General features: G+C 38.0%; 1 protein-coding gene across 2 annotated transcripts in view; it reads left to right on the forward strand.

The window, feature by feature from the left end:
• Positions 1-9,421: 9,421 nt before the first annotated feature.
• LOC101168468 (tyrosine-protein kinase JAK2) overlaps positions 9,422-13,644 on the forward strand; it is a 37,524-nt gene continuing 33,301 nt past the window's right edge. For both annotated transcript variants that reach the window (XM_004072082.4, XM_020705715.2), the window contains exon 1: positions 9,422-9,992. The gene's annotated coding sequence lies outside the window, so the exon portion shown is untranslated. The remainder of the gene's footprint in view (positions 9,993-13,644) is intronic.

Consider the following 13,644-nt stretch of genomic DNA (forward strand, 5'->3'; position numbering starts at 1 on the left):
GTGTGTCGCCCTCCTGCCAAAAATAAATCTCATTTTCTCTAAGACCGCTCATTTGTTTTCCAGCACTTCCGAACCATTTTGCCAGTCTGCTTCGATGAAAGCTAATGAAGTGGATTAAACGGGAACTCTCACACTGATGCGGCTCATCTCAGATGCACAAGCCAGACTCAATATGAAGATGGCTTTAACCTTACCGAGAGCGCCGTCAAAGACCAGCATCGTCTGTGCAACTGGATTGAAGTACATGTTGGGATTTATCTTGGAAGCGTCACTCTAAATTTTAATAAAATAAAACTTAAATTAGAAGTAAACAGTCTGGACACTGCAATCCGCCCCCACAGAAATACGTACAACATTCTTAAAATTTTACTTTTTTTTTTTTTAAATAAGCAATCAAAACTGCTAATAGGGTAGGAAAAAAAAGGATCTTACCGAATATTTTTAAAAAAATACAATTTGTCACCGATACATATTTCATTGAACTAAGATTATTCTACCTTGGAAAAACTTTGATTTTTCCTTTAAAACAGAAAGTAAGACATTGTTTTCTTGAAACGGGTCTTTTTTAAAATACATTTTGCTTCAGTTGATGAGATTTAAAATAATCAGGGTGCACCTTACTGTACTGTGTGGAGGTTGCATGTTCTCCCAGTGTGTGGATCTTTTTCTGAACAGTCCAGCTTTCTCCCACAAACAAAGAAATAAGAAGAAGAAGAAGAATTGGTTGATTTTTTTAACTCTAAAATTGTTCCAGATGTATATGAGAGTTTGATGGACTGACGATGATTCCATCATAGGTAAATGGTCTTGATCTTTTAACAATCACTAAAAACAAGCTAGATATCTTGAGTTGACGTTATTTTTCTCCTTTGCACTAATTGAACTCTGAAAAACAAACTGGTCAGCCCTGCAATGAATTAAAAAAAAGGTTTTGATCAAACTACAGAATTCAATTGTCTCTCTTATCTTGTTATCATCAGTTTTACACTTACAAAAAGTAGAATCCACTAAAACATTCTAAATACTCTTGCAGAAAGTTCATAATTTCACCAAATCTTTCCATTGTTTTTCATTTAGATTATATATTTTTATGTGAAAAAGGTTTTAAATTTAAAAAGTGATTAACACTGTCCTGGAGCCTTTTGACAAAAGCAATGTGTTTAAAGGGGAAGAAATGGCACAAATAGCTGTGTGTGTGTGTGTGTGTGTGTTTGTGTGTGAGTGTGTTTGGCTGGGAGGAAGAGGAGGCGCAGGTGGTGGGTTACAGGCATGTGAGGCCCATGAAGGCTTTTTTTTTTTAAACCACAAGGGACAAAGAGGAGAACATTCTTTACCTCGTCCTCCACTATTTTTCCATCTCTTTAGAGCTTTCCCTGTTTTTCAGACTTCTGCCTCCTCATTTGAGTTCTTCTTGCATATTTGCATATTTTCTGTCGTTCCTCCCTTTTCAAACTGCGCACATCTACCTCCATCTGGTGGTAAATCCAGTGAAAACACTGTTGTTGATGACCTTCACGTGATTTCAAATAAAAGAAGATTTATCAGTCCTAAACATTTAAAACCTAAGCACTATTTTTTCTCGAAACTGCTTATCATAAAATGGTTAAAATGGTCTTACATAAAATGGTTTTACTTTTTTTTATTAACAGTAAAGTTTAAAAATTTAAAATGAAGCTCACATAAAAATGTGGATATAGACGTTTTTGTTAAAGTGGACAGCCACCAGTTATAGATATGATCGCAACTCACTCATAACACTAAAAATGTGAAAAGAATGATAGATATAAATAGAATTAGAAAACTTTAGAGGATGTGAGACCCTCAGGACTAGGAATTTTAAAGAAAACAGCTGTCAAAATATATTATTTTCATCAATAACTGAACACTAAAACAGTAGTTATCTGATACAACTTTTCTACTTTAAGGAAGAAGTCTGTATCGTGTTAGCTCTGTAGACATTTGGCCAAATTCTGTGGATACAAGTTCATCTCAGTTGGACAGAAAGTCAGATGAAGCAGAGCTGGTCTAATCAGATGGGTTCATGTTTGGGCTTAATTCTGGATGGAAACGGGAACCTTAAAAATCCAAGCTAAGAAGTCACACACTTTGAATGGATTCTGGGCCAAAGCCTGGTGAAACCTCAACAACCCCGTATGACGACAAAGCAGTGAGATCCTAGCAGATTCACATCTTTTTTTGATGTTATTTTTTTGAAATCCCAAAGGTAAACAGTAGGTTGTGGTGGTTAATATTCATTAGATGAGTGTTGGAAATGTCCTCATCATTGTTTAGAGTTATCAAAGCCTTAGTAACTATTCCTTATTTATTTGGTGTCCAATCTAAGATCTTAAAGACCAAGAATCTTCTAGGTCATACAGCCCGGGGGCTTTGTCAGCCCATTAAACTACCTAATCTGGCCCGCCCAACAGGAAGAAATTATACATACAGTATAACTTGAACCCTTGTGCTATCTTACATGACCCCACCCTTACATTGACGTGTTCTCCCTACCATGACAAAGGAGGATAAAGGTGGAAGGATTTCATGTAATCCATGAACACCAGTGAAAATCACAAATCAGTGAAGAAAAAAGGTTCAGCGCACCGTCTAGTGGGTCTAGATGACCCAACTCCCAATGTTAAAGTGCCTAGGATAGCACAAGGGTTAAATAATATTTTTATACTCCCTGCATTCGTCTGTCTCTCCATAGTACACTACAAAGAAAATTGACATTTGTACAGATTTAGAAACGTATTGTGTTATTTTGAAAGATTTGTTGTTTTTCTGATGTTCATGTGTGATTTCAGAAAGTCATTTTTCCAATCGTTCCAACACCACATGAATGCAGCATTTTTCTAAGTTTGCATTTTCCCCTGGGGAACATCGACACGTTGGTGCAATCGGCACTAAATTAAGAACAAAAGCCACAGTTTTGAAATGAAAAACTCCATAATGTTCTGGTTTAAAGGGCCTACATTATGTAAAATCTATATTTTGAGCTTTTAAGTGTATTATAATGTTCATTCCTCACAAAAGAAACAACAACCCCAATGCAGTATTTTGATCCATTCACGCATTTCTAAGCATTCTTTTAAAAACCTGCATTCTGAGCACCGCCCCCTCCCATCCTACAAAACTGAGTGGGTCCTCACATTGTGACGTAGATAAGTGAGGAACAGCCCCTTCCAGGAAGAGTATGCCATGCCAGCACCGCCCCAGGCTAACACACACACCCACTTTTTTCACGGAGCTAGCACTGATCACCAGAACACATCTGCAAAGCTCCACAATATGAACATCCTTCTTTGCAAAAGTTCGGATGTTGTTTGTTTTTGTGAAATGCAGACATGCCTCCGAGGCTGACTCTGAGGATGACATCATGAAATGGGCGGCACCCACAAGGAGTGAAAGGTGGAGCCTCAGAGATCAAATCGTCTTACTTCCAGGTAGGAAAATGAGCAGCAAAAATAACTGATATTTCATAAATAATTCATTCTTGTGTGTCAAAGGTCATATATTATCATATACATGGATGTAGCTGACTCTGAAAGGTTTGAGAAAAGCATGATATAGGCCCTTTAAAAATTGGTTTATTTTCAATCAAAATTGAAGCATATTTTCATCCAGATTTCATGTTTTTTTCTTTCTCTAGTGGTAAGTAATGCTTTACTACCTTCTTTGAAGGTCCAAAGCACCTTACAGTCACAGTCCCATTTACACGCACTGCAGTACCGCAGCACAGAACAAGTGACTTGAGCCACTGGAAGAGATAACTGCGAACTCCAATTCAGACAAATGGTCTGTCTTACGAGGATTCAAATTTTTGGAAGAGCATAGCTATTTCTATAAGAGGAAGTTGAAGTTTGGTCATCTTTAAAAGGCATTTGAATCTGTGGCTTCAAAAGTCTCAAATATGTAATCAGTAAACAAACACTGATTTTAAAACATTATATTTGATTTGTTTTATTCTTTGTTTCAATTTGTACTTTGTATATTGTCTTTTACTGCTATTTCATATTTTTATGTGTAGTTCTTTCCTCTTAAAATCTGTTTTATTTCTTATATAAAATCCTCCTGCCAGGGGACTGAATATGGAAATGAGCCTAAATGTATAAAGGTATTAATGTTCCAAAATGCACGAGCTTGTATATTTGATTTGAGCTCGTGCATTTTGGAACATTAATACCTTCATATAAATGGCTCAAATCTGGCATATTTACATTTGGTTTTTTTTTTATGTTCGTTACTAAGCAATTTCCTTTTCTTAATTAATTAATAAATGTTCAATAAGATGTAGTACTCTCGGCGGAACCCTTCAGAAAAGTTTGTTTCAGAAAATGAAAAGCTTCTGTGGTTTGAAGATGAATGAAAGAATCAAATGTTCAAATGAACAACACAATCTTGTAAAGTTGTTGACTGAAACTGGGAAAAAAAAACATTTGTTATTCACAGCTTAACAAGCAAGAACTGAAAGGTCGCAAAGTACATATAGACGGATGTCTAAAGTCATCCCTTGTTTTTTAATGTTTAAAGGCAGATTGTGGTGCACCATCACACAAAGCTGGTGTGGTAGGCTTGGCATATTAAGCACCAGAAGAAGATCATTAACATTAAAGATTTGATTATGGGATGTCACAGTGGTGTAGTGGTTAGCATCATCACCTCACTGCAAGAAGGCACTAGTTCAATTCCCAGCTGGGTCCTTTCTGTGTGGAGTCTGTTACGGCTGTGGCTGTATTTGGTTTTGTTCCTACAGTCTGTCCTGTGTTTTGTGTAATTTTTTCTGTATCAGAGTGGGACCTCTGTGTTTTTGTGCATCTTTGTGTGTCTGACTGATTCTTTGCAGGTGTGGTGAATAAATGTTTGGCTCCATGGACCTCCAGACCCGGAGAAGAAAGCTTGGCTGCAACCAGTCTCCATTGCAGCTTGGCCCTCTTCTCCATTTGTTTTGTTTCTCCATTTTGTTTTGCTCTTCTCCACTTGTTTTAGTTTGTGTTGCACGCTGTAGTTTTGTGGTTTTCTGTTCAGGCCCACTTTGTTACAGAAAAAATTACACAACACAGGACAGACAGAAGGAACAAAACCAAATACGGCCACAGCCGTAACAGAGTCGCATGCGTGGGCTCTCTCCAGGCACTCCAGCTTTCTCCCAAAAGATGTGCTGTAGGTCAGTTGGTCACTCTACGTTGTCCACGGGTGTGAGTCACTGTGTGTTTTTGTGTGGCTCTGCATTTGACTAGTAACCCGTCCAGGGTGTACCCCAATTTCACCCAGCAATGGCTGGTATAGGCTCCAGCATCCCCATGACCCCAAAAGGGATTGTCTTTGGAAAGTGGATGAATGTGATTATGCTTTAGACTATAATTTATTTTTTTTTTTTTTAGGGTTCTTTTCGGTTGTTTATTCAGTTGTTTGTTAATAAAGTTTTGATTTGTTCTTGGAGCAAAAATCCCCTTATTCTGCATTTGCCGCAAGAGAAATGTCACAAGAAACATGCTGTGGTCACACTGGAACAAAATAGTCTGGGCTTAGACGTGCTCTTTAAAAATACTGTGTGTGCATATGTGTGTGTGTGTGCATGGGGGGTGTAACCAGGGCAAAACTTGGTAAGCAGTTTTACACAGGAAGGACATCTTTCCGGACGCATCAAACCAAAGTGTTGTCTTCACATCTATCTCAGTGCCCACTGCGGCACAATCCAGGGGCACAAATGACGTTCTTTAAGTCGAAATTCAAAAGATATTTTAGTCATTTTTACAGGAGAAAACAAGAAACCTTAAGTGAAACAGAAAATTTAAAACCTTTCTAAACTTTATTGGTAATGAGGAAAATATATTTTTTTCTAAATTCTGTGTACAGAAAGCATTGCATTATGTGTATATTTTGAATTAGATCTTTACTTTACTGTACCATGGGGACTATATTTTCAATATTAGAACATAAAAAGAGAAAATTTTATGTAAAAAGGAAAGGTGGCACAAATAAAATTATCGTTTAAATGAAAATAAATTGTGCTAAATTTGCAAACGAATTTGGCCACAAGGGTCAATGTTAGGGTTGGCTGAATGGACAAATGTAAATGGATAAACTGTGACATAAAACAGAGGGAAGTAAGCTTTTGACTTATATTTTCAAAAAAGGTTGCATTAAATAATTCCCTTTCTCGTGTTAAATCACAATTATTCCAACAATCTTATAATCAAATGATAAAAACATAAAATACTATTTCAAACATTTTTGCAGTTCTTATTCCTGCACACTCATGTCCACTTCTCCTTCTATCCTTTTCTCAGCGTTTTGACCTTCCTAGTGGTTTGGTTTCGTTTCCTCTCTCGGCTTCCTCCTCTTCTCTCCCCCACAGGCAAACCCAGCTGTGATGGATCCACCGTAGGGTGTTGGAGGAGAAAAACCTTCCCCTGCTTTTCACTCAGTGTGTGGGCGACACCTGAATGCCCCCAAGACTGTCGCGCATCGTATGTGTGTGTGTGTGCCAGGTGCTCACCTGTGGGTTTGAGCAGAGCAAGAAAAATGTTTGCTTAAACTGAATGTTGACTTTGACTTCTTTTTCTTAGGCATGACGTCAAATTGTTGTATTGAAATGAATGCTGATCCTTCATTTTTACTTATTTTAGTTATAACTCAGCAGAAATATAGTATTTTGTAAATAGAAAAAACTAATTGTTCAGGATTTAAGTTCAAAAGCCAAATAAATATTAAAAGTACAGATTTACCTATTTTAATGGCAAACAATATTGAATTGGGCAAAAAGAAATTGTGCTCAAAAAGAAAAAACATTTAGAGCTCTAACTGTTCTAACTGTTCTAACTGTGAAACTTAGGCAAAGTCAACCAATTTCCTCCCTAAGTGTGTTGTAATGACCTCTAAGCTGTTGACACAACAATCCTACCAATTAAAAACCACTTTGAAGAAAATCCTGTTTTGGGGTGTTATTAACATCTTCATGTGGCCTTTTTATCATGATGGAGGACATATATAAAGAAAATTTAGCTCAAAATAGCATTTCAGAGTATGTCATTAAAATTGTTGCGAATCAGGAGTAGACAAAAAAAACGTTGGTTAAATAAACAACGTAGAAAATACGCCGGTTGGGCCACAAGCTCCCTGCTCCGCTCCATTCTGATGCATCCACTTGCAAACAGATTGATCATTTCACGCCTTTGTTTAACTCATCTGAGCGGAGCCAGTTTAGCTCGTGCTGGTTTGCGGCGCCTTCCGTCCGTGAAACCCAGGTTCGACTCCGGTCTGTTCCCTGTTCCCTTCTCTACCTCTGCCGGATCCAAGCCCGGTTAGAGAAGGTTGCGTCAGGAAGGGCATCCGGCGTAAAACATTGCCAAATTTACCATGCGACTTGTTCACTGTGGCGACCCCTGATGGGAGAAGCCGAAAGTGGAAGAAGTTTAACTCATCTGAGCTGGAATCTAGATCAAAACTGTACAGCTGGATAGCTCCAATATTGCTCGCCATTTTTGTTTAACCATTGATGTTTTCTTTAACCAAAATGCTTTATAAATGTCTTTCTGAAGTCTTTTTTAACAGCAAAACCATTTTCACAGTTTCTGATGCTCACATTTAGTCAACTCTTCAGTCGCTACATGAAAAGAGCTGTACGTACCTGATGTGTCAGGTTTCATACAACTTTATACATTATCAAAAAATTCCCAACAGTTCACTTTACAGTAAATATTTCCTTCTGTGTGTACAGCACATTTAAAGGACCAACACACACATCAATCATTTTAAAGCTCCTGCAGGGTCTAACAGTGTGCAGACCCTCAAGATGAGAAGCTCTGTTCTATGGATTCCCCAAATATCTGCAGAAAGGGGGTTTTGTGACTTGAAACAGAAATGTATCACTAGGATTCAGCTTGGTTGAATGATCTCTAACAGCTGAGGAGAAATTTTCATTTATATATTTTCAAACACAAAGGTTGTTGGCCGTTGCTCTGTTATTTGGGTCATTATTTATTTGTTTATTTCTCATGTGTCATTTCCTGACTCATGACAAATACAATTCTGATTAATTTCAAGATAGAGTTTTTACTTTAAAAAATCCCACTCAGACATCGATCTTTGGGGGAAATTTCTTTTTTTGCTCTAGGTCACGGGAGGACTGGAGCTTATCACATGTCAGATATTGACTCAGGATCTGTCCACAGTCGATTAGAAGACTGAAAAAAGGTCAAATAGGCACCATCAGCTACTGTTTATACTTAATATGTCTTTTTTTGTTTTTTGGATGAGATAAAAAGCAGGAATAAGAAAATTTGCCAACTCCATACATGAAAAACTCAATTTAGATTTAAAACTGAATTCAAATCAGTCCATTTCTGTGTGATTTGGGTATAAATTACTATTAAAGAAGTGTTGGATAACCAAAAATGACCCACAGGACAAGAGGAAGCTGGTGACAATGGACCCCCAGCAAAAAAACAGATACCAGCCAACCCATTTCACTAGCCACAACATGACAGCTGAAGGCTCTCTCAATATTTTTGCTTTTTTTTAAGTCCCAGAAGCAACAAGTCAGTTGGAGTACACAAGAAATGACGACAAGCTTACAGAAACGTTTTGGGAGCATTGCAGTATTCTATCAAAGGAAACCCAATAAACCCAACTTGTGCCAGAGCATGAGGAGATGAGTCAGAGTTGAACCTTTACAACCACATTGGGCAACGGTAGTAAGCAGAAAAATCGTATCCTGAATGCTGGTTTCTCTAGCAACCACAATGGCCACAGTGCACCTTTGTTTAGCTTTTTGTTTGTGTTAAAAATATTTGTAAATGTCATTACTGCAACCGTAGTAACAATTCAATGGAAATTTACAGCTGGCCACACTACTTTGAAGAATCGAGATGTACAGAGGGCTTGTGTGTTTCCTCTCTGCTGTCTTTTCTGTAAATAGCATGTGGTGTGTGGGGGGGATGTTGGTTGTGTGGTGGTTGACAAATGTTCATTGTGTGTTCGAAACAGTTATTGTGGTTACATCAGGTGCATTTGATGTCATGTCATAATAATAAAAATAATAATACAAATAATAATAATAGTTTATTGTTCAATAAACAAAATTGTAAAAAAAAATCATTGTTATTTAAAAAATATTTAATTATTTTAATTTATTATTTGTTATTATTATTTTAATTTATTATTTATTATTTATAAACAGTTGAGTTATTTGCGATGCACGTGCACATAAACGAAGCTTGGAGCTTTCGTCTCCCTGTAAGTCATAAACTTTCACATTTTTAATTTAAAGGCAAATACAAATATACTTGTTTGGAAATGGTGAAATAAAATATATAGTTATAAGTTACCAAATGCTAAAGCAGAATAAAGCATTTCCAGACACTTTTTTTGCGTTTGTGTTTAGATTAAAGACGGAGATTCCCATTTCCGATGGTCTCCAAAGGCAGCATCAGTATGGTGGGAGAGGCTGGTTTGTTGACTCAGTCGGAGCTTTGGCTTTAATGTAGTGGCTGCTGGTAAAGTAGCTAACAGTCTGTGTTCGATCAGTTCCGCTGTCAATATGCCAGTGGCGAAGCTCTCTTTAAATGCATAGTTGCCGTTAAAACTGTAGCAAAATGACGATTTACAAACAACGTATTCCGTTTTGGCCAAATCTGTAACGACGTCTGTTTTTTTCTTTTTGCTTGTGCGAGCTTAAGTTCGAAGATTGTTGAGATAAACGGTTGAAGTTCCTCCGTAGAGAGAGCGAGATGGCTAATGCTAGGCTGACCTACTGTGGTTTGTATAGCATTTAGCCAGCTAGCCGGTCGAGTAAAACATGGAGCCAGTCGTTTGTCTTGGGGGATTTAGACCGTAAACACGCATCAGTTTATCAAACGTTGCCGAAGCGAGTGGTTTGTAACCTTAAGCAGCCTGGCCGCAGCTGTGAAACGGGTCCTGGTTTCAGTGTTGGCCTTGGAGGTTAGCAGACGGCTGCCTAGCTGCTGCACGTCCGGCTCATTACTGTGGTGAGTATCAACCATTCTTTTTCTTTTTTTTGACAGCTTTTTACAAATTTATTCTTCCACTCGGACACTTTCTAACACGATTCGACAGCTTTTAAAACGCATGAAGTTGAGTCAGTAAAGCGCCCGCTGTTTTAGCTTGAATTGGTGGGTGTGTAGAGTTGCTAACGTATATGAAACTAAAGCTAACAGTAGCGCACGGCTTTGATGTTCAAAGACTCCCTTAATATAAGACCGCCGATGTAGGGAATTTTTTACTTTCAATTAAAAAGTGGGCTTAGTATACAGAAAAAAAACAATTTTGATAGAATGTGGTCATATACGCGCTGGAATCTTTTTTATAACGGTAATCGAGTAAAACAAAAAGAAAAGAAGCAGACCCACAACAGTCAGAACAATTCTGTTCTGTGCTCAACTACTATTTGTTTCAGTTTCGACCTTACCTATCCTCAATATTTTTTATTTATTTTTTAAAACCCTTGCTTTCTGTTTTAGCTGCATTCATGTGTCATCACAACTGGAATATCCAGCTAAGATTTTGGCTTTCAGAAATTATTGTGATCACACCGTGTTGTAAGATAAAGAGGTTTTTCACATGTTTTAATACCATATTGCTCATATTCTTTAATTTATAAGTATGTTAATGTATATCTATTAAACAAGATTTTTTTCAGTACTTGCTTCCTTAAAAAAAAACAACTTTTGGTCATAACTCCAGATGTGGCTGGTCAGTTTATTGGCGGTAACACAGCCCACATTCTCATCTTATAGCAGTCATTCAATCGACATTCTTTCAAACTGCGACTCTTTTTAAAACTTCCACATTCGTGAAATTTTGACCTCTCCGCCTACCTCTCCACCTTCAGGTAGATCCACATGATGCCATATCACACTGTCTCCTCGGCTTCACCTGGAGTTTGAAGTCGGGCTTTTAATTCACACCTTTGTGTTTGCTAGTATGTTTGATTAAAGTCAGTGTTTGTACAAATATCAGCTGGCTAGCTTGCCAAATATTTCTCCTTTGTTCAAATATTTCAGTACCTTTGTTTCGTTTTGCCTTTCATTTTAATTACTGACGCATATTTCAAAAACCTTTTTCTCTTAAAGAATTTATGATATTGGGTTTAAGCAATTTTAACTGAAATCAATTTTACTCTTGTCTGGTGAGACATATGCAGAAAACCCTTTTTCCTTTTTGTGTTCTTTGTCATTTTTTAAAATGCATTTGCATTGCATCTAAACACATCAAACACCCAACTTTAACCATTTTTGGTATGTTTTAGTGTATTTTAGTAAGTATGTTTCCAATATAATCTATTGTCCTTGCAGTCTCTATATTCTTTGTTTTCCTTACCCCAGATAGAAGCCATTAAAAAGAAAATGCTGAATCTCTTGAGTTAAACTGTTTAGACACATGAGCATGTATAGGAAAGCACCTATACCAGGGGTCGGGAACCTATGGCTCGCGAGCCATATATGGCTCTTTTGATGGTCACATGTGGCTCGCAGACAAATCTTTAATTATACTTTTTTTTTTTCATTAGACCAGTCCTTCTCGGGCGCGATGCGATGCCAGAGGCGCGCAGTAGTAGCGGTGCTTGGAGAGAAAAATCTGCGCCAGCATTATCAGTTACTATTATCTATTATTTCACAGAGTTTGTACCAGCCGGAAACCTGTGAATTGACGTGCCTAAAAGTGCGCGCTCCCGTCTCTGAGAAAGAGCGCGGAGTTGCGGGGACGGGATGTTAGAGGATGAAAGCAGAGGGTGGGGGTGAGGGGTTGTGGGGACCGGCAGCAGGTGAATCGCGCAGGGATTGTAAAAACGTAAAACCCGCTGCCCGTCACTCACTGCAGCGTGTGAGTGTGTGTTTGGCTCCCCGTCTGCATGTGATCAGTCTTTCTCACATCTACAGAACATTCAGACCTACGATCACGTTTAAAGTCTCAACGCCTGCATGAAGCAGAAACTCACCACGTATCAACCAGACTAGACCATCAGCAAAACTACCACGAGAAATACTCATCATTTATCAGCAACAGAATAAAAATGTTATTAAAAAGAATCCACAGACTTATTGTACTTTAAAATGTTGAAATTAAATCAAATGCACACATTCACTTGTATATTTAGTTTTATACATATTGTCGCGGACTGAGTTTAACTTGGCTGTTGGGCCACGTTAAAAGTTCTGGAGTTCATTGACCGCATCAAGCAGAGATCTGATTGGCTCTCAGTTCTGTCGCTCAGCCTGTTGTTAGGTAGTTTGGACCAATGGGGTTCAGCTATGGGCCGAATAAGGGAAATGGGAGGGCTGGAGCGGGAGGGGGGAATATAAAGTTGGTAGAAGCGCTCTCTCTCGTCTCGTGTCGACAGGAGAGATTCAGGAGCTGCTGAATTAATTTTACGGCGTTTGTTGCGGTCTACAGTAACCAGAATAAAGAACCTTAAAAGAAGTTAAGTCTCCGTGCCTCAGTGTGGGAAAGGGACGCTACATTATTGTATGGCTCTTTGGAAATTACATTTAAAAATATGTGGCGTTTATGGCTCTCTAGGCCAAAAAGGTTCCCGACCCCTGACCTATACCATAACATTATTCCCTGGTTACTGTGTTTTCTACCTTTCCCTAACAAGAATTGATAATTCATTTTTTCCTTTTTTTCAATTCAGTGTTGTTAAAATGCAGCATTATTTCTGAGATATTCTATTTATATGGTACTAAAAACACTAAACATTTTGGGAATGATTTTTATGCCAGCTCCCTCATGGGCTCTGATGAGGATGAATGAATAATCTTATGCTGTACCACTTCCTACTGTGCTGACCTACACATTGGTTTCCAGTTACCGTGGATACATTGGTATATATGTTGTAGTAAGACCAAACAAGTAATCAAAGTGTTATTGTTTTGTACTAAGATCTTTGAGGATCACTGTCGTTCACTGGGTGAAGCAGCTTGTCTGTCAGTTGGTTGGTCAGGGGTTCACATCCAAGCCTGGTCGGTCATTCTGTCTGTGGGCAAGGCATTCATCCAGGTTATCATGCTATTGCAGGATTCTGTTGTTCAACTGGACTTTTAAAGGTCGATCCAGAAGATGTTCTGTTCTCCAGAGTAGCTTTATCAGCTGGGAAAATCCATCTCTATAATTCCTTTATGCTGCAAACTGTTCCATGATGGTTTCCGAAGGATCTCTAATCCTAAACTGTAGATCATCTATGGTAAAAATTGATTTGTGTCGTCTTTTCCTCTAGAACAGGGGTCTGCAACCTCTTAACGCAGATCTAGAACCATCAGTCCAGTTTCTTAAAACCCAGCAAGAACCACCAAGTCCCACCTTCACTTTTAGAAAACACACTTCATATTTTTCTGGCCATTGGGCTTTCCATTTATAAAATGTAGCTTATATTTGCAATAATCAACTTGTATTAGTGTTATATTTCTGTTATATTACTATTGATAGCAGTGGTTCATTTGTCAAATGAGATCCCATGCTGCAGCAGGTTAACTTGCAATTGTACCTTAAGAACTTTGCTTCTGAACAGCAACCTGACTTAAAATAAGAATATGAGCTTAAACTCGTTCTATTAGTAAACCACTCTGACAATAGATCAGAACCTTTACCATCAGTTTGCTTAGTTATCTGACGTGTGCAATT

The sequence above is a fragment of the Oryzias latipes genome, chromosome 9, assembly GCF_002234675.1.
Source record: "Oryzias latipes chromosome 9, ASM223467v1".
NCBI lineage: Eukaryota > Metazoa > Chordata > Actinopteri > Beloniformes > Adrianichthyidae > Oryzias > Oryzias latipes.